The sequence below is a fragment of the Anabrus simplex genome, chromosome 1 (assembly GCF_040414725.1).
Source record: "Anabrus simplex isolate iqAnaSimp1 chromosome 1, ASM4041472v1, whole genome shotgun sequence".
Taxonomy (NCBI): Eukaryota; Metazoa; Arthropoda; class Insecta; order Orthoptera; family Tettigoniidae; genus Anabrus; species Anabrus simplex.
The window spans coordinates 1,525,787,351-1,525,810,296 of NC_090265.1; positions in this window are offsets into that span (position 1 = coordinate 1,525,787,351).

The following is a 22,946-nucleotide window of genomic DNA, read 5'->3' on the forward strand; positions in this document are numbered from 1 at the left end:
ATACGACGCTGCGCTCGCCAATCACCAGTAGAGACACCTGTTCCACGGAGTTTGCATTTTCCATAAAAAATTTCAACATTTTTGAAGTAGGCTGCACTACAGTAGAACTGGCGGGCGAGTTGAATAGATGGAGAAGCCTAACTCACGGTTCAATTATTATTATTACTATTATTATTATTATTATTATTATTATTATTAATTATTATTTCCATGGCTCTCAGAATTCTAATTTGTTACATTAATGAAATTGCACCGTTAAATAATTATCAAGCACAGTTACACTTACAGAAAACAATATGCTATGTTCTAAATTCTTGTTGAAATATCGTTGATGAACTTCTGCACAAATTTCTGCAGATGTTGATAACTGCATATTTCTCTCCAATGATCCTTAGTATTATTCTTGGTTTTTACCAGTGCTCTGTTATATTAGTTGGGATTACTATCCAAGCCAAGAGAAGCTCTACTGACCTTTGCACTTTCTTTCTTTGTTATAGATTCTCATACACCTACTCAGCACTTGCTTCAAAACGCTGCAGGTTTCTAAAACCGGCACCTCCTTCTCCATTTTAATGTAATTGTATTTCTTTGATATTATTATTATTATTATTATTGTTGTTATTATTATTATTATTATTATTATTATTATTATTATTATTTTCACAACGTTTTGACCAACTAAGGAGCACGACTGAACTTATTCAGCAGATGAGTTTGCTTTCTTCAATTCCCATAATCTCTTCGTCCTTTCACTGTGTTTTCTTTTCCGTTCTTCCGTCCGTGTATTGGTGGTTATCATCTTAGGATTTCGGAAAAAGGACGGTTGTTCACCAAAGTTCTAAAGCAAGACCTATCCCATATAATTTCACCTGTTATGCTGATTTCTTGGAGGTCTTTTTCGATTTCGATGATCCATAATTTTTGACTTTTAGAGAGGAGGTATAATTAATTAGTATAATAATTAGGTATAATAATTAGTATGTCATTCATGGTTCATTATTTCAATATAGTCATAAAATTTCAAGCGACCTTTCCTAACGGTGTCTGATATTTTCTCAGAACGCTGGTATCATTCAAGAGAACTCCTTTTCATCCACACTCCTTCTATTCATACTAGGCCAAAGATTTTCCTGGTGATTTTCCTTTCTTGTTTTTCTAAATTTTTAGTCATTGGTCTGCCTCCGGTGGTCAAGGTTTCTGACGTGTGTAATGTTTCAGGCTTAGTTACAGTGCTATACAATTATAATTTAGCCCTCCGAGATATTTTTTGTTGTTGTACGTGTTCCATGTGATTGTATACGGTTTTTTAATTTAAAAGCCCTCTTTCTGACTGTTCACGGTTTAATCCGGATGGTTGAATGATTTCCCCTAAGTATTTGAAATGATTTATCTGAGGGATTTGGCCAAAATAAGTTAGCAGACGTTGTTTGTCTATATACCGCGGACATCCTTCCAAGCATTGGGTTTTCTATATGAGATTTAGAGTCCAGTTTTAGATGCAATTGCATGAAGATTTTCCAGGGACTGAATTACTTCTTGCGTATGGTTTGACGGAATTAGCGAAGCATCGGCGAAGACCAAACATTCGATAAGAATGTTATATTTAACTTGCTTGTCGATATTAATCCCTTATCTTTCCTTTTCCCAGGTTCAGACTACTTTCTTTAGGACAAGATTGAACAGTAATGCGTAATGTCTGAGCCCTGTAATAATATCAAAAGGTTAAGAAATTTCACCTAGTAACTTCAATTTCGATGTGGTGTCATTCATTGTCTGATCAATTTTCTTGTTTTCTTATCTACTCTAAATTTTTCTTGCACATCAAAAAGTGTTTGTCTATCTAAAGAATCAAATACGGTTTTGAAATCTACAAAAATTGTCACAATTTGTCTGGTTTTACGTATTTCATATTTAAAATCTGTTCTACACATGATCTCCCTTTTCTTAAACCTGCTTTATATTCGCCTATTAAGTAGTATGTTTGCTTCTCAAGTCTTGTGAGTAATGCTATTAGTAGGCATCTAGTAACAGTAATATCCCTCTGTAGTTATTGACATGAGATTTATCACCTTTCTTATGCAAGGGGTGTACTAAGGTACACTTCCACTGATCAGGAACTTTTTCTGTAATCCAGGTATCTTCAGTAATGGTGTAAATTTGCTGACCTACGCTATCACTACCTATTTTTCATATTTCAACTGTTACACTATCTTCTCCTGGTGCGTTATTATCTTTTAGTTCAAGCGAGGAAGTGGCCGTGCGGTTAGGGTCGGGCAGATGTGTGAGCTTGCGTTCGGGAGATAGTGGTTTCGAACCCCACTGTCAGCAGCCCTGAAGATGGTTTTCCGTGGTTTCCCAATTTCACACCTTCATTAAGGCCACGTCAGCTTCCTTCCCACTCCTGGCCATTTTCTATCCCATCGTCGACATAAGACCCATCTGTGTTGGTGCGACGTAAAGCAGATTGTAATTATATATATTTTAGTTCACTGATTATTTGTTTGATTTCTTCTAACGTGGGTGTTTCTGAGTCCGGATTAGGTTGATGTTTTTTTTAAAAAACAAAGCTCTGGTGAGGGGCTCACAATTTAACAGACCTTTTTATCAATTTGCAATTATCTTTATTACATGTACCAAGGGTCCTATCTGGAATTTCGAAACAAAGACTATGTGCCGTATATTCTGACAATTCTTCTCTAAATGTTTCATACAATTACCGTCTATTATTTTGATTGAAATCCTGTTCAATTTCCATGAATTTCTTTTAACGTAATTGCGTTTTTTCCGAACTGATGGTTTAAAAACCTGTTGTTGAATGTTGAGGAATTGATCATATTTTTGTTTGGTTTTATGTGAATTCAAATTTTGGCAGGCTTTAATTCTAAGTTCAGTTGCTTTGTCAAAGGCCTCATTCCACCATTTATGCTTGCGTTTCCTTGGAGGTAAGCCAAAAGCAGCTCGATTTGTTCTGGGTGATTTCCGACAAAAGAGTAGCGTTGCAAAAATATTGCAAAGTTTGGGTTGGAAAGAATTGAGAGAAAGAAGAAGAGCTGCTCGACTAAGTGGTATGTTCCGAGCTGTCACCAGAGAGATGGCGTGGAGTGATATTAGTAGACGAATAAGTTTGAGTGGCGTTTATAAAAGTAGGAAAGATCACAATATGAAGATGAAGTTGGAATTCAAGAGGACAAACTGGGGCAAATATTCATTTATAGGAAGGGGAGTTAGGGATTGGAATAACTTACCAAGGGAGACGTTCAGTAAATTTCCAATTTCTCTGAAATCATTTAGGAAACGGCTAGGAAAGCAACAGATAGGGAATCTGCCACCGGGGCGACTGCCCTAAATGCAGATCAGTATTCATTGATTGATTGATTGATTGATTTATTGACTGATTGATTGATTGATTAATTTATTGATTGATTGATTGATTGATTGATTGATTGATTGATTGATTGATTGATTGATTGATAGATAATGGTTTGGGAAGCCTTTGTCTTATTATCTTTTTCAGTTCCATCTAATCAAGAAGGATTTCAGTCTGAATCATCTCCCAAGTGTTTCATTGTTCTGGTCTTGAGTCTGTTTGGTTGAAATTTGACTTTGACTATTATTATTATTATTATTATTATTATTATTATTATTATTATTATTATTATTATTATTATTATTATTATTATTATTTATTATTATTATTAACTTGTGACATGAGATGTATGGTGCTTTTGATCCATAAGTTTGGAGTTATCGTCTTACCGTGGAACTTCATTATATTTCAAATTTAGCGGAGTTCATACGGCCGTGTTTATATGCTACATAAAGGTCAACAGTTTTACATTCCTATTACTATTACTGTCTATACGTTTGCATTATGAATGTACTCTGCTACAGTGTAACGTATGTTGCTGCGGATAATGTGTATTTATGAAACACATATGTTCAATTCTCAGTCTCCGTATTTATTATTTTAGCCTGTGTAAACGATCACTATATTAAATATTCCGTATACAGTTTTCAATATGATATGTTCTTTACAGCTATAGAACGCATATGAGGTACATGTAATTCATAAACGTATATTCGCAAAGCAATAACTACATATGCTCAAGAAATGTAAACAGCATATTCTCTGATATTACTTCCATAATTTTCTATCATAGGATTGGAGTAATAATAATAATAATAATAATAATAATAATAATAATAATAATAATAATAATAATAATAATAATAATAATAATAATAATAATAATAATATTTGTACCGGGCGGTACACCTCCACGCCGCTAATTTAAAATGTGCGCCAATTGAAACTCCTCTGCTGGAGGAAGTCTGAACTTTATCGACGGTATTAATTTTCAAGTTTCTCAGAAGATGTCACTACGTGGAAAGTTTGGAGTTTTTGAACTGTGCCACTTTTGATGTATTTTTGTTTTACCGGTAGTAAGAGGTGTGAACTTTCTCTTCTAGAGGACACTACTGAAAAACTACAATGGTGCACCCTAGTGCGACGAGAAAGAACTATTTTTGGAGAAATTTTTATTTCAAAAGTTTGTTTCTTGTTAAATTTCTTTCTGTTATTGTTTAAGTTGGCTGTATACCCCTCTCTTTCCCCTTGTTTTGTATTTAGCCAATCCCGAATTTCTTTTATTAATTTCTGACCAATCTGATGTATCTTCCCCCAACTTGAATATGTTGCTGTACCCTACCCAATAAAGTGATTGTGGGCGGGTGTTTTCTTCCCTAAAACGCCTCGAACTTTCCGCGAGAGTATATAAATTGCTGATTTTTGGGTCTCTGCGCCACTTCTGTTCCATCTTTCTGTGTGTAAAGTACATAGCAGGGGGCGGGAAGCGCCTCTTTCTCCGGCAGCGGTCAACAACTAGGTAATGGCCGATTAATAATTTCTTTCTTTGCTAGCTCAGCAGTTTAACTCTCGGGGCGGGTCCGAAGTTTTTCCATAATGTAACCTTCCTTAAAATGTAAAGACACTTGGTATCTATTCTATCTTTAAACTGCATATCGGGATAAAGAGTGCTTAACCCTCTCGAGCTCCCACTCATATTGTTTTGAGGTGAACCTATTTTTTTTCTCAACCTATTCTTCTTTAACGTAATGTAAATTGTTTCCTTCTTAAGTCACCTCTTTAGTATGGGATTAGCCCTTGTATTAACGGCCTAGTGCCAAGTAGGTTTTAAACAAAGCGTATTAGGAGCACAAGTTCGCCTCCCCTCAAATTGTTATTTTAGAGGTCATGTAATTAATCTTTTCTCACTTAATAGACCTCAGTAGGTTGGGTATTTTACCCCTGTGTCTATGTCCAGAGAGGACAACTTGAAGGTGGAGTTTGGTGTGGCCTTTGAGAGGCTTAAAGTTTGAGAGCGAGCGGCTCTTTCTTGAAAATTGAGTGTTGTATGCCTCGAGGAGGCTTTTCTGTGTAATTTGGAGCAAGTGCTCCTGAGCATGAATGGGGTTTTCTGCCCCTCTGTTAATACTTATTTTGAAGTAAGGTTGGGCTGATTGCCCAAGCATTGTGAAGTCGGGCCGCGAAGCCCAAATCCAGTAAATATTGTAACTACATTTTGTTGACTTGCTACTCTGTACCTGTCTTTTGTGTTATTTCTGAATTTTAAAAAAAAGAATATAACCTTGTTAAATTTTACAGTAACTTTAATTTCGTAGTTTGAAACCCGTTCACACCCGCACTTTCTTTCACCTCTAACTACCGCAAAAACACGGTAACAAGTGGTAGCAGAGCGTGGTTGAATGGGTCTCAATTTAGCCCCTTTTGACGGCTAAACATTGTTTGTTCCGAACTCTAACAATTTTCTCAGTTTCTGGAATTTTCTGATTTTTTCAAAATTGTTCTGTCATTATGCCCAGCCCTCGCGATGTTCTCCATCTTAACTATTTGCGCAAGGAGGAGTTGATCTATGAGTTAACTATCAGAAATGTGCAATCTGGAGGCACCGTTGCGATAGACACCAACAAGCTTAGAGAGTCCCTTGATTTGCCCATTTCCATCCCCAATTTGGGAGAGAAGGAAATTGACGACTCTCTTTCCACGATCACCGAGAATACTACTGGGCTAGCATCGGTAGTTAGTTTTTTTGACGAAAATGATCCTTCTCCTAATCAAATTAAGCGTGTGCAAGCCAGGCTATATCATTTTTCAAATAGAGTTAACGATCTGTTGTCTCTGAAGTTGAATGACGTTCAGAGGAAGGAAGCTAGTACGTTGCTTGAAAGTATTTCTGAATTATCTAGCAAGGTCACTCAATTGTTAACTGGGGAAGTTCCTCCCAAAATTGATCAACCCACCACGATGAATGTAGGTAGCGAGGAAGAGCCTCCTAAGGGAGAAGCCAATAGGATAACCGTTGCTGCTCAAACTATCTCTGCCCCATTGGACAACGAGTCTGAACGCCGTGCATCGTTGAATAATATACGTTCGGAATTAACTTCCTTGCCATTGAAACCTTTACCTACTATGTCACCCGGGTTTAGCAGCTTGCCTCATCCATTGGCAATGTTGCTCAGAGGTATCTCTAAGTTTTCCGTTAATACCACCAGTGACGTAATTTCATTTTTAAGATTTTTAGTTGAATTTCAGGATCATGCCCTTGTGTTTTCTCTTTCCCCATGTCAGATTTTGCAAATCATCTATCCCTATGCAACTGGTATTCTCTCAGACAAAATAGTAAGAGCCATTGCCGAGCAATTATCTATTGAGGATTTCCACGCCCATTTGCTAGCTAACTTCATCCCGGCTAGGGCCAGGTCCTCCCTTATTCAGAAGTACTATTATCGTGTACAGCGTTTGGATGAAAACTTAGCAGACTTCATCCAAGATATTAAATTCTATACTAGGGTGTTTGCCTTTCATTTTCCTGAAGATCAAATTGTACAGGCTATTGTAGAAGGAATTTCACCATCCTATAGGTCATATTTGTGTTTCGCGGCGTGCCCGCAAACCTTCTCTGAACTTGAAGCATTGGCCGTCTCAGCGGAAGGAGTTAGATACGCCGATTCTTTGCGTGTCGCGAAAGAACCCCCTCCTTCTTTTAGTAATCTTTGGCCTCCACCTCGCCGACCAGTCACATCCCGTAAATGTTATGCTTGCGGGTCGCCTGACCATCTTCGCAATAAGTGTCCACTGACCAAGTCTAGTGGGACAAGGAATGGAACTGGTTCATCACAAGGCTGTTTTAAATGTGGGGCTTTCTCACATATCGCCAAAAATTGTCCCAATTCGAATAGCACCTCCTCCTGCTGAACTTCAGGTGCAACTTCAAACAATATTAAAAAATGACTAGTGACTTCGGCTGAGTCGACTAATCCCTCTTCCCGAGGCTCAGCCCCTGGTAAACAGGTCGAAAATTCAGGAAATGTTCTATCTTCAAATTCATCTTTCGAATGCCCCAAAGAGTGTCTTAGGATTGCGGCGGATACCCCCGCACCTGTTCCTTTTCTTAAGATTGAGTTAAATAACGAGCCTATAACAGCTCTATTAGATTCAGGCAGTGTTTGTTCAATTATTTCGGACCAATGGTATTCAAAATTGAAATCTGTTTGTAAACTACCTGACTATGTCTCATCTCCTGTTCAATATGTTTCGGCTAATTCATCTCCATTGGAAATCCTAGGTTCTGTAAATGTCAAAATTCGTATTTTTAAATTTACATGGAAAATCAAATTGTTTGTGGCTAAGCACTTGTCTTGCCCCATTATATTGGGAACTGACTTCATTTCTCACACTGGTCTTGTGCTCGATCTTCAGAGTAAGTCGTGCACATTCAAATTTGCGTCCAATTGCAAAATTCCCTTCTTAAAGTGTAATTCTGTATCATGTTCATCTATTTCGCCTACCCAGGATGAGATGTTGTTAGACCTTAGACATCTACCTGAGGAGCAGGCTGATAGTATTCGTAAATTATGTCAGTCATTTCCAGAGGTGTTCTCTGATACTCTTGGTGTTACTGACCTTATTGAATACAAAATTGAGGTCACGGATTCAATTCCTGTCCGTTTTCCACCTTATAGGCTATCTCCACCTAAAATGAAGGTTCTGAAAGAAATCATCGATCAGATGTTGAAGGATGGTATTATTAGGCCCTCTAAGTCGGCATATTCGTCACCTATTTTTCTAGTCCCGAAACCCCAAGGGGGCTTCAGGCCTGTCATTGATTATAGGGCTCTCAATCGGAAGGTGGTGTTACAATCTGTGCCCCTTCCCGACCTTCATTCTTGTTTTTCGTGGTTCCGTAAGGCCAAGTTCTTTACTATCTTGGACTTGAATCAGGCCTATAATCAAATTCCCCTTGCCGAAGAGTCTAAACATCTTACAGCGTTTGCCACGGACTGGAACTTATAAGAATACAACCGCGTGCCTTTCGGGCTCCCCGCGGGAGCAGCTGTACTCACTAGGCTGCTAGATAGGGTCTTCTCCGACATCAAATTTGAGTACTTGTATCACTACTTGGATGATGTCGTCGTATTTTCGGAGACCTTTGAAGAACATCTAGATCATCTGCGAGAAGTTCTCAATTGCCTTCGTAAGGCTGGGTTAACTGTCAAGTTGTCCAAGGTTGCCTTTGCTAAGCCCTCTATGTCATTCCTAGGGCATATTGTGTCACCTGATGGTGTTACAGTCGATCATTCTAGAACACAGGCCATCCGTGATTTTCAACCTCCTAAGGATATCAAAGGTATCGCCAGGTTCATTGGTATGGTGAAATTCTTCAGGAAGTTTATTCCTAACTTCGCTAATAGAGCGGCGCCCTTAAACCTTCTTCGTAGGGAAGGCATCAAATTCGAGTGGGGACCTTCTCAACAAGCCGCTTTTGAAGATCTTAAATTAGCTCTCTGTAATGCCCCTGTACTTGCTATGCCTGATTTCTCGAAGAAATTCATCGTCCAAACCGACGCGTCGTCGTCAGCAGTAGCTGCAGTCCTTCTTCAAGAGACTGAACTAGGGAGGCGACCCATCGCCTATGCATCTAGGACCTTGTCGGCTCAAGAAGCCAAGTATTCCATCTATGAGCTCGAAGGTTTGGCAGTCTTATTCGCCTTAGAGAAGTTCCGTCTCTATTTGGAACATGTCAAATTCGACCTGGAGACAGATAATCAAGCCTTAAGCTGGGTCTTAGGTAGGCCGCGTCGTACTGGTCGTATAGCCCGTTGGGCCATCCGAATTTCTGCCTTCCAATTCGATGTCCGGCATATCAGAGGTACCGAAAATGTTGTTGCTGATGGACTCAGCCGTATGTTTTCCAACGACGTCGAGACCCACGAACCGGTCGACAGTTCATCACCTCCCGAGTCCATACTATCTGAGGTTAATGCATCTTAACAGATGCTCCCATGCTCTTTAGTGATATCGAGAAATACCAACGTGAAGATCCGACGCTGGCTCCGATAATGGAAACCATTTCTTCTGGGGAACATGTTGTCCCTTATGTTCTGAGGAATGGTGTTCTATGTTGCCCTTCGAGGCATGATAAGATGATGAAGTTTGTCGTTCCAGCTGTTCTTGTGCCTATGATCTTCAAATACTATCATGAGACCCCATTAGGGGGGCATCTTGGAATCTTTAAAACTCGTGAAAAGATTCGTGAAAGGTTCATCTGGAAGGGTATGGACGGTGAAATCCGTGAACTAGTAAAAGCTTGTAAATCTTGTTTGCTTAGTAAACCAACCATGTGCACCAAGGTAGGCCTTTTGTCTTCGCATCAAGCGTCGCGCCCCATGGAACGCCTGTATATTGATTATGTAGGACCCTTCCCCCAGTCAAAGGGAAACGCCAACAAGTTCATCTTTGTATGCGTAGATGGTTTTACAAGATTTTCCTGGTTATTTCCGACTAAGCTGGCTACCGCTCAGTCCACCATTACTTGCCTAAATTCTATTTTTGCCTCTTTTGGTCCGTGCCAATATATTGTGTCTGATAATGCTAAGGCGTTTACATCAAATCTTTTTCGTAAATTCTGTTTTGACTTGTCCATCTCTCATGTAACTACTTCTGCTTATTACCCTCAACCATCTCTGGCTGAACGGGTTAACCGTAATCTCAGGTCCGCGCTTATTGCCTATCATCATGAAGATCATTCCAGGTGGGACACGTCCCTGCATTGGTTATCTTTTGCTTTGAATTCGACGGTTCATGAATCACATAAATTTACTCCAGCCTCTTTGATGTTCAAGTTTGTTCCCAACACGCCGCTCTCTAACCTCTGGTCTCTGAGTGACATTCTACCTGAGACAATAGATCCGGACAACATTAAAGATCTTTGGAAGAAGGCTAAAGCCAATCTTAAAGTGTCTCATGAAAAGGTTAGGGAAAGGTATGATCTTGGACGGAGACCCACCCATTTGAAGGTAGGTGACCAAGTAATGGTCAAGAATTTTGTTCCCGCGGGCAAGCTTGCCCCCAGATTCCATGGGCCGTGTGTCATTCTCGATTTCCTTACGCCGGTTACGTTGTTATTAAGCAATCCAGCCACCGAGAGGATATTTAGGGTTCACTTGTCGCAGGTGAAACCTGTATAATTTCTGTGCTAACTTGCCTCATATTATCTTGAAAGGAATATGAAGGTTATATTTTTTTTTGAGTTTCACTTTTAAGGCTTTCTGCCCCTTCTATAATATTTTGTTTCATATGTAAGCATTTTTGTGAAACCTGCCCCGAACCGTTAAACTGCCATCCTGTCCTTCCCACGGCCATTACCACGCTCCCGTCTCCTGCTCCACTACACACAGTGGCTGGCTTAGATGAAATGCCATGGATATCTGCACGCCGCTGGCCCCTCAACCTCTCCACAAGCCTGTGCCCTCAAAAAAAAGATGATGGTCCAACAAAATTCTGCCGCCTAGCTTTAATGTTTCAGTGCCCCTGCAGCCGCGCGGCGCTGTACCGCTACTGGAATCGAGGAAGGGCCCCCTCTCTTCCAGCGAGGTCGACCAGTGTACGGCGAGCCGGAGCCCTCCTCCCGGCCAAGGCTGATGTGCGGCGCACGACCTGCTACTTGCCCGCAGCCTGTATATGTTCACCGCGGGCGCGGCGTGCTTCAACACCACTGCTCCCCTCATAGTGCGGGCGAGCGGTATCTCAGGGTACTTGAGGGGTCCGAGCGGCCGCCTTTGGACGCAAGCTGCAACGGCCGGTCTGGCCATCCAACTTAATCAACATCAACTATATGGACATTCCAGATCAACTTTACTACCTTTTCTTGGGTATTCTACTGCAATATTTGGTGGACTTAGAAAATTTTCCTCAACTTTAAAAACTAAAGTTTTCCTTCTGAATTCAACTTCTACAAACATAAAGTCTTTACTTCACCAGTTACAACAAAAATTTTGAAACTGAATCAAACCACATTAAGAAAATCTTATAAATACTTCGGCAATTAATCTCCATATCAACATCAAAACTTGGACCTTGTTTCCAAACAAATTGCATGTGTCACCCCTGGAGGAACTTTTGGGGGGGGGGGGAGGTCTGTACCGGGCGGTACACCTCCACGCCGCTAATTTAAAATGTGCGCCAATTGAAACTCCTCTGCTGGAGGAAGTCTGAACTTTATCGACGGTATTAATTTTCAAGTTTCTCAGAAGATGTCACTACGTGGAAAGTTTGGAGTTTTTGAACTGTGCCACTTTTGATGTATTTTTGTTTTACCGGTAGTAAGAAGTGTGAACTTTCTCTCCTAGAGGACACTACTGAAAAACTACAATGGTGCACCCTAGTGCGACGTGAAAGAACTATTTTTGGAGAAATTTTTATTTCAAAAGTTTGTTTCTTGTTAAATTTCTTTCTGTTATTGTTTAAGTTGGCTGTATACCCCTCTCTTTCCCCTTGTTTTGTATTTAGCCAATCCCGAATTTCTTTTATTAATTTCTGACCAATCTGATGTATCTTCCCCCAACTTGAATATGTTGCTGTACCCTACCCAATAAAGTGATTGTGGGTGGGTGTTTTCTTCCCTAAAACGCCTCGAACTTTCCGCGAGAGTATATAAACTGCTGATTTTTGGGTCTCTGCGCCACTTCTGTTCCATCTTTCTGTGTGTAAAGTACATAGCAGGAGGCGGGAAGCGCCTCTTTCTCCGGCAGCGGTCAACAACTAGGTAATGGCCGATTAATAATTTCTTTCTTTGCTAGCTCAGCAGTTTAACTCTCGGGGCGGGTCCGAAGTTTTTCCATAATGTAACCTTCCTTAAAATGTAAAGACACTTGGTATCTATTCTATCTTTAAACTGCATATCGGGATAAAGAGTGCTTAACCCTCTCGAGCTCCCACTCATATTGTTTTGAGGTGAGCCTATTTTTTTTCTCAACCTATTCTTCTTTAACGTAATGTAAATTGTTTCCTTCTTAAGTCACCTCTTTAGTATGGGATTAGCCCTTGTATTAACGGCCTAGTGCCAAGTAGGTTTTAAACAAAGCGTATTAGGAGCGCAAGTTCGCCTCCCCTCAAATTGTTATTTTAGAGGTCATGTAATTAATCTTTTCTCACTTAATAGACCTCAGTAGGTTGGGTATTTTACCCCTGTGTCTATGTCCAGAGAGGACAACTTGAAGGTGGAGTTTGGTGTGGCCTTTGAGAGGCTTAAAGTTTGAGAGCGAGCGGCTCTTTCTTGAAAATTGAGTGTTGTATGCCTCGAGGAGGCTTTTCTGTGTAATTTGGAGCAAGTGCTCCTGAGCATGAATGGGGTTTTCTGCCCCTCTGTTAATACTTATTTTGAAGTAAGGTTGGGCTGATTGCCCAAGCATTGTGAAGTCGGGGCGCGAAGCCCAAATCCAGTAAATATTGTAACTACATTTTGTTGACTTGCTACTCTGTACCTGTCTTTTGTGTTATTTCTGAATTTAAAAAAAAGAATATAACCTTGTTAAATTTTACAGTAACTTTAATTTCGTAGTTTGAGACCCGTTCACACCCGCATCTTCTTTCACCTCTAACTACCGCAAAAACACGATAACAATATTAATAATAATAATAATAATAATAATAATAATAATAATAATAATAATAATAATAATAATAATAATAATAATAATAATAATAATAATAATAATCTATATAAATGAAGATGTAGGAGTCTACTGTCTGTAATTTCGTTTGTTTTGCCAATTTTTCAGATATTTATCCGTTTTAGGTCAACTCAAGACCGAATCGGTGGTTTTTATTTTTCGTGTCTGTTTGTTCCACCATCACGTCGAAACGGCTGGATAGATCTCAACCAAACTTCATACTTAGATTATACTCATCCCGGGGAAGGTTTCGATATGTATATCATTTTAACATCTTTGAACAGACGGGGGTTTATAGGAAAACCAGAACGGTTTTCCTCTGCTTTCTCTTATACTATTGATTTTCTGTAAACTCCGTGGACCGTATGTGAAACGTATCGTCATTATAAACAACTTTCGTTATGTTCATAATTTACCTTACTCTTCAAATGATGGATAAATTTACTATTTTCTGCGGGTATCATGCTCTGCATTGAGTGACCGACAGACCGACAACGAACCAATAGGTTACTATGGCATGTCTCTGATAGCATGCCAGCAGGGAAGTAACGTTTGCCATTTTCGTCATAATTCCTGTAAATTCGTGGTTGTTCCTTGAGTAGAAAGCAATCGGACATTCTGCGGGATATTGGTACAATATCGTTGGAAGTTATAACCGTCCTCGAATAGCTTAAGTAATAACACCATTAGTCATCTTCTTATCTGTTTACCTAAAAATTCCTGCCCCTAAATTTCTCCTCTGTTACCGCTTTCTTATATCCATAACTCATACCAGCATAATTTATTAAGGGGCTTTTCATTTTCCAATACATTCACTTGGAATTTACATATTTTTAATCATCCCGCTGTCCTCATTTATAATCCTACTAGCAAGATACCCGTGCTTCGCTACGGTATTATACTGAAATTTATAATTGAATGCTTAACGTTTTACATACAATCCGCCGAAATTCGTGATCTTACTCGTTTTCTGAGAGAATCCACCTAAAATTCGTGATCTGACTCGTTTTCTGAGAGATTACGGCAAAGTTCCTCCCATTTTTCAATCTTTCTTTCCAGCAATCGATTTCGTACTTCCCGGGCTAGGTCCAGGTACTCCACCCGGTTAGTTGGGTCCCTAAATCTTTGCCATCTTTTCCTTTAAGCATTTTTAATGTGGATCAAATCCTTGAGGAGATCCTGCGTGGTGTCTTCTTGGGTGCCTTGGCGGTACTGAACCCGCGGCCGGACTGCATTCGTAGTCATTACCCGTCCAGGACACGTTTCCAGCGCGGTCCGCACATTTTGCTATTTGTTTCACGGACACAGATAGGTCTTATAGCAACGATGGGACAGGAAAGATCTATTCTCTTGCAGGGCTTTGGCTACACAGGCTTTAAACTCTCCGGAATAACATTTCCTAGTGAGAAAACCATTACATAACTTATCCGTAAGTTTACCGTTCTCTAGAACTGTACCTGGTTCCTTATCTCTAAGCGAGGTGAACAGTCCCGTCAACTCTTCTTCTCTTTCCTGCTCGACCAGAAGATAACGAAGTCTATCTCTTTCTTCTGTATTATCAGTCATCGAGCCAACACAAATCAAAACATCCTTCAGCTCAAAAGAGACAGTATTTTCCTCCTTAGGGAGATACCTGCTGAGAAAGTCAGCCATAACATTACCTTTACCTTTAATATGACGTATTTAAAATCATATTCACTTATGGCTAAAATTCAACGAGTCATACGATTACTAGTTAGTTTATAAGTATTTAAGAAGATGGTCAGTCCATATCTCGAATTTATTACCTAAAACATACATTCTAAACCTACTTAATAAATACATGATTGCAAGAAATTCAATCTCAATAATCGTATATCTCTTTTCTGCCATACTGAGCCCACGACTTGCCTAGGAAACGATGCCTAAATTGCCGTATCATCTTTCTGACATAAACATCCAGCAACTCCCTTCTCTGAACCATCAGTCATACTTGCATTCTTTATGATTATATAAGACATGTTTGCAAAATTAAGCCCAACGTGTAGGATTCCAGCAAGATATAGCAGATATCCTGGATTCAGGAGGTCAATTGGACTGTATTGCGATTGACTTTTCTAAGGCATTTGATAGGGTAGATCATGGGAGACTACTGGCAAAAGTGAGTGCAATTGGACTTGACAAAAGAGTGACTGAATGGGTGGCTCTGTTTCTAGAAAATATAACTCAGAGAATTAGAGTGGGTGAAGCTTTATCTGTCCCTGTAAAAATTAAGAGGGGAATTTCTCAAGGCAGTATTATTGGACCTTTATATTTTCTTATATATATCAATGATATGGGTAAAGAAGTGGAATCAGAGATAAGGCTTTTCGCAGATCATGTTATTCTGTACAGAGTAATCAATAAGTAACAAGATTGTGAGCAACTGCAAAATGACCTCGATAATGTTGTGAGATGGACAGTAGGTAATGGTATGATGATAAACGGGGAAAAAGTCAGGTTGTGAGTTTCACAAATAGGAAAAGTCCTCTCAGTTTTAATTACTGCGTTGATGGGGTGAAAGTTCCCTTTGGGGATCATTGTAAATACCTAGGTATAAATATAAGGAAAGATCTTCATTGGGGTAATTACATAAATATGATTGTAAATAAAGAGTACAGATCTCTGCACATGGTTATGAGAGTATTTAGGGGTTGTAGTAGGTGTAAAGGAGAGAGCATATTTGTCTCTGGTGTGACCTCAACTTGAGTATGGTTTCAGTGTATGGGACCCTTACCAGGATTACTTGATTCAGGAACTGGAAAAAATCCAAATAAAAGCAGCTCGATTTGTTCTGGGCGATTTCCGACAAAAGAGTAGCGTTACAAAAATGTTGCAAAATTTGGGCTGGGAAGACTTGGGAGAAAGGAGACGAGCTGCTCGACTAAGTGGTATGTTCTGAGCTGTCAGTGGAGAGATGGCGTGGGAGGGCATCAGCAGACGAATAAGTTTGGATGGTATCCTTAAAAGTAGGAAAGATCACAATATGCAGTTGGAATTAAAGAGGACAAATTGGGGCAAATATTCGTTCATAGGAAGGGGAGTTAGGGATTGGAATAAATTACCAAGGGAGACGTTCAATTAATTTCCAAATTCTTTTCAATCATTTAAGAAAAGGCTAGGAAAACAACAGATGGGGAATCTGCCACCTGGGCGACTGCCCTAAATGCAGACCAGTAGTGATTGACTGATGAGAATAAATTCACGATCTGGCACTGGATATTTCAACATAACTGCTTCATTAAATCCGCCCTTCAACTCCTGAAAAGCCTCATCATGTTCTTTCCTCCACTTTTACTTCGCACCTCCTTTCAATAGCTCACAAAACGGCTCTAACAGCGCAGAATATCTACCCACAAAACGTCGAAAGTAATTACACATTCCCAGAAAAGATTTTAATTGTTTCACATTAGGTGGAGTAGGAGTGTTGTTTATCTGGTCTAATATCGTCTGTTCCGGTTTTACCCCCTGTTCAGATACAGTGTGTCCCAAAATGTAATCTGTTGTGAACACAATGTCGATTTACCCAGTTTTAATGTAAATCCCCCTTCCCTGATTTTATGTAGAACGATCTGTAAGTGTTTCATGTGTTCCTCAAACGTGTGGGATGCAATTACAATGTCGTCTGTGTGCATGATCACAAAACTAGCCGTGTCCCTCCCTAATACTTTACTCATGGTCCTAATTAACGCTGCGGAAGAAGTACGGGTCTCAAAAGGTACCCTGCCGAACTGATACAAGCAATTCTTTTACGCAAAAGCAGCAAGAGGACGGTCGCATTCTCTAAGTGGAATATGCCAGAAAGATGACGACAAATAAAAAGTGGAAAACCATTTTCTACCTTCAAATCGTTGAATAAGTTCCTCTACCGTCTCCACCCTTTGCTGATCGGCTTCAATTGACATATTAATTAATCTGGCATCAATGCAAAGGCGTACCGTGTTATCTGTCTTAGGTATGATTACAAGTGCATTCAAATTAGGACCACATGACTGTTCAATTATGTTATAATCTAGCATAATGTCAATTTGCTCTACAACACAGCTAGCGTATTTCAACGGAATGGGATATTTCGGTCCTACAAAAGTTGAGTTATCATGAACATTAAATTTGTGTTCGTAAAGATGTGTTCTACCAGGCCGGACACTAAAAACATCACGATGTGATATCAACAATTCACACAATTCGTCCTTCTGACTTTCCGCTAAATTACATTTCTCCACTGTCTCGTACAATTCATCTCTAGAATCTCTCTGTATAGGCACATGGCAAACATCAATACTTTTCCTCATATTAGGAACTTCATTAGACCCTTCACAACATCATATAGTAACCTGACTTTCCTACTACTCTTTTCCCAAATAAGACTGACATTACCTAGATCAAAATTCAATTTAGCCTTGTGACACGTTAACCAGTCGGTACCTAAAATAACAGCATAAACTAAATTAGGTACAACTAAACATGGTTGGAAAATACATTCTCCACTTATGATAATGGGGACAGCTATTTATTTATTCACCCTTTGAGACTTCTTTCCAACGGCTGTTACGATGAACGTATTACTCACTGGAATTTCCGCTACATCATACTTTCCTCTCAATACTTCCTCATACAGCTTGGAATTTACTCATGACTTCTCACTTCCAGAGTCCAACAAAATCTTAACCATCCTGCCCCATATTATCAGTTCAACCGTCGGTGTAACAGTAATTAAATTATCCTCATTACATAATATTAGATCACTTAACAAATCTTGCCTTATATCTAAATTTAAATTACACTTACAAAATTTATTTTCTGCGATTAAGCCGTCGCTTAAAACATTTGAATTATTGCTACTTAGGTCACAATAATTTTCACTTACAACTATAGGCTTGTTGACATTAACTGACTTATCTACCTTATACGTGAACTCACCATTTCCGGACTGTCTCAGTGACCTGTTTATACAGCCCTTTGCGCGTTTAAATTCCTTGGTTCGGTTACGACTTGTTGGTTACACACCTCAGTCAGCGTCCCCTGTTGCCTATTACCTCTAGCTTCATTATTATTATTATTATTATTATCATTATTATTATCATTATTATTATTATTATTATTATTGTTATTATTATGGCCTGTATTCTCCCGCCTCCCAGTTTATGGTTGATTTCCATAATCACGCCTCCCAGTCCTGAAATGTTCCGAACTATTTTGATAATTTCTCTCCCTGTGGAAATTATTATTAGGTCTCTCCTGATATTCTCTTTTGTAGTTACGATTATTCATAGGCCTGTGCTGATTATTAGATTGGTTACCCCTTCCTTCAACATTCCTATTTTGTATCCTACTATTGTTCAGGCTACTACCTAAAGCATCAAAACTTTCTAACAAAATTTCCATTTCCTTAATCGTCTCCACTCTTTGCATACAAACAGTTTCTCTTATTCTATCGGGATAGTGCTTTGCCATAAGTCTAACTATATCAACCTCAGGTCCAATACATTCTAAATTTCTCCACACCAAAACATGAGCCAAAAATATTCTGTCATTCTAACGGCCTAACCTGAAACCAAGACTTAGTCTCTCCTACGAAAGCATTAGATAAGATCTCCAATACATTTTCCCAGCTAATAATATTGTTCCTTAATTGAACAGCAAATTTCTTCTCTAATACTCTCATAAATTCCATCGGGTTGAATTATTTCCCAGAAAACTTAGGTATATCATGATCTCTAGTGATTAAACCATTATGTACAATTATTTCACGTACATTTTTACTATCACGCTCTTCTTGCTGGAGTACCTTCTGTTTCTTCCACTGTTTCCTCAGCCTTTTCTTGAATTTTTCTTAATTCCTCCTGCAACTTTTCTTCCGATTCTCTCACCTTCTGTGATGATGATTTCTGCTCACTCCCTAGATCACCTACTTCTCCAAGTTTCCTTTCCACATGTTCCACCCTACTAATACATTTCCTAGTTTCTTGCCCCACTGTATTGCTTACCTTTCCAAACCTTTCTTCCACTAACTCTTTAATTTCCCCTTATTAGACTCGATCTTGGCACCTAATTCATCAATATTATCCCCTTGTTTGATGCATGTCTCACTAACTTGCTCAATTTCCGTATGGAGATTGCTCCGACCCAATTCCATCTCAGCTCTGATATCACTACACTCCCTGTTTACCTTACTTTCTAAATTATTAATTTGCTTACTTATTTCTAACACGTTATGATCTATCTTATCGCTGACATCATCAATCTTCTTATTAATACTATTAACCTGAGCTTCATTTTTCTCACTCATAGCGTTATTCGGAGATGCAATTTTCACACTAATAACCGCTTCAATTTTCTCACTCATAATATTATTTGAGATTCAATTTTCTCACTAATGACCGCTTAAATTTTCTCACTCATAATATTATCCTGAGATTCAATTTCCTCACTAATGACCACTTCAATTTTCTCACTCATAATATTACTCTAATCTCAGAATTTTCTTACTAATGACATTATTCTGCTCAGTTATTTTGGACACCAGCAAATTAAATAAACCAAGGTCAATCCCCCTTTGCTTTGACCTTGCTTGACAGCGTTTTCCTCAGTTTCTACTATTTTCTGGCTTTCAGCAGGTTTCACCTTAGTCACCAAATCCCTATTCATGTTTACACCTTGGATTTCCTTGGACACAATAACTTCAGCCTCATCACCTGACTGTATGTTGCTATCCTTGTCCATCTTCTGTCTCTTACTAACTTTTCGCGATCTCAAAGCTATTTCCCCTTGCACTTCCTCTGACATTACCCCTTAAACACAAAATTCAACAAAATGACCTTCCTAATATTACTCTGTGAATTTAACATGTGTGTACTCCTTAAATAAGTGATCCATGTATATTGCCATCCAGAATCACTTTTTCTCAACCTTTCAAGCTCCTCGTTCAGTCGACACGTTGTGACTACTCCTACAACTTCTCTTACACCTTAATCTCCTTCACACAATATAGATTACATTTGTTGGGCGCCATTTGCTGTAAGAAACAACGAAATTCGGGGAGCATGCCTCTTATCTCAATTATCTCAAGGCGTGAGGTGATAAACTCACACATCTGGCAATATACAGGAAAGTGGATCAGGGCAATTGCAGATTAGAGTTGCATTTCCACAACTGAGGATTGTACTTGGAAAAAGAAAAAACATTATTAAAAGAAACTGAATTTATGATTATACGTTACGTCACAATAAACTTGCATTCCTGTACTTTAATTTAACACAAAAAATATACTCAGTGATATTTGCTGTTAGAGAAGCAGAAAATTTTAAATAAAACAAGCTATTGGCATGAACTTGAAGTGAAATATGATATCGCTACTGATTACATTCTTCTTCATGTTATTAAAGAATAACTTGTCTGATGCTGTAATTACCTGATGTCTGCACACACCACTGTTGAACTTGAAATTCTTGGAAAACCACTGAGTTGATGTCAAAAGTCGTCTGCTGTGAAATTATCTTCTTATGTAACCTGGAGTTGACCTACATTTCCTTCCCGAGTGTAGTGACCTCCAATACGGTTACGTCCACTCAATAGATTGTAAGAAATTGGAAAATATTATTGAACACCTGTAATATCCAGGCATACTATCTAGTTTCACACGTCCTGATAGCTATATAGAGAGTAGTGAAGTCCATCCTCACAAGTAGATGGTATTTTACTATCAGCACAGTACCAGTCTCTACTCAGATCAAACCACCACTCGTAGACCTCTTCAAACACCTCTTAGCTCTGACCACCACACTTAGAACACTTAGGCCGCTTCTTAGCTCTCACCACCACTCTTAGCCGGGCCAACTATACTTACCTCTACTTTTATAAGCTCGTAATGACGACACATCTTCCTACTATCTGGTCATCCCTTCCAACTCAACATACGGTAGCTGGCGAATACAGACACTCGGTCAAAATCACGTGCCGACGCACGGATGTCATCAGTCATGTGTCGTACTAGCTTGCCCACGCGGACTACCGATGACTACCCTGCATGTGTCAGCGGAAAACCTACTTGTTCAATACAGTCTCGGTTAAACATAGCCTCGATTGCAAAATAATATGCCAGCTCATCTGGCCACGGTTACTAGTTACAGTATGACTATCTAAAACCAACAAATTTCACTTCTTAATATACAGAATAATTACAAATAAAATTCACTTAACCTATGATTAAATTACATAATATGCGTGATACCTAATTATATAACAGAATAAATGATGAAAAACAATATGTAATCTAATGAATAGGGACAATTAATAATAATAATAATAATAATAATAATAATAATAATAATAATAATAATAATAATAATAATAATAATAATAATAATAATAATAATAAAAATGATGAATGAAATCTGTAACACTGTTGTACGGTTACAAGGTATCTAAGCTTCTATGATTGTACTTGCTCAGGGCTTCGCGCTCATTTACTGTAAGGTATACGTATGATCATTGAGTATGTGAGTTACCACCTCCCTCCGACGTGCTTTGGTGTAAAGTATTCAGAGCTTCAATAAGATTAATTAAATTTTCAACCATTTTTGATCCGTATCGAAGCACGTGTGCTGCTGCTAATAAGTGTAAATAAATAAATAAATAAATGAATAAATAAATAAATAAATAAATAAATAAATAAATAAATAAATAAATAAATAAATAAATAAATAAATAAATAAATAAATAAACAAATAAATAAATAAATAAATAAATAAATAAATAAATAAATAAATAAACTGTTGTGTGTCTACGACTTAATTTGTTACGGATATAAATATAAACTTCTACTTGCTGGGGTATGGGTAGTGCTGAGTAATGACATTCTGAGCATGGCTAGTGCATTCTAGTGTTATGAAAGGTGCTGCTCGTAGGGTCAGCCGTGATACAATAGTACATTCTAACCCAGTGAGGAAAGCAATGGCAAACTACCTCACTCCTCATCTTGCCTAGTACGCCTCATGTTGGTGCTGCCATTGGTTTTTGGGGTTTCCTTATAACCGAATAACCTTTGGTGGTGCTATTGGAGGATCCAACCAGCCTCTGGGCTGATGACCTAACAGACAGACTCTGTCTTAGATCAAACAAAGTTTTAATATCGTCAATAGGGTTGTAATTTGATACTTATTTAACTTCCGGGTATAACAAGACGTGTTTTATAGCCAGTGACCTTATGCCTCCTGTATGATTGCCACCTTACTTGTTCTTTACCCCTGTGGGTGGGAGTGGTACAATACATCCACGGTATCCCCCTGCCTGTCGTAATAGGTGGCTGAATGGTGGTCCAGGCGTTCCGAAATTTCGAGTGTATGTTGTGATCACGGTTACACTAACTGAGTCTGGCATTGCTTCCTCTCCGATCTCCACTGGTCAACACTAGTTCTTTTCCGCCCCCGAGGATATTAGGTTTCCGAGGTTCTCCTGTTCACGCGGCCCATCCCTTTGTTTGTTGATACTGTAGGACCTCTTCCATTTACTTCTGATTAATGTTAATAGATGATGATTGTTTAGCTGTACTTCCCCGTAAAAAACCCTTCACCAGCACCACTTACCTGCTCATTCCTTGTATTGATAACTTTTTAAATTACAGACTATTTCGTGAACACTCTCCACAGTCACTCATTTGAGTTATATAAAGTAACTTTTTAGAATACGATCCCCTTTTTTGAGGAACATATGTAGGGTATTAATAGAAATTCTGTGGTAATAACCATTCATTCAGCTCAACATCCAGAAAATGGCGTAGTATTGTTATTCAGGAAAGGAGTAAGGAAGAAATGAAAGGCTCTTTTATCTGTCTATAATGAGAAAGTGCTTGTATTTAATTTATTCGAATCACCTCTTTTTCAGCCAATGAAGACTGT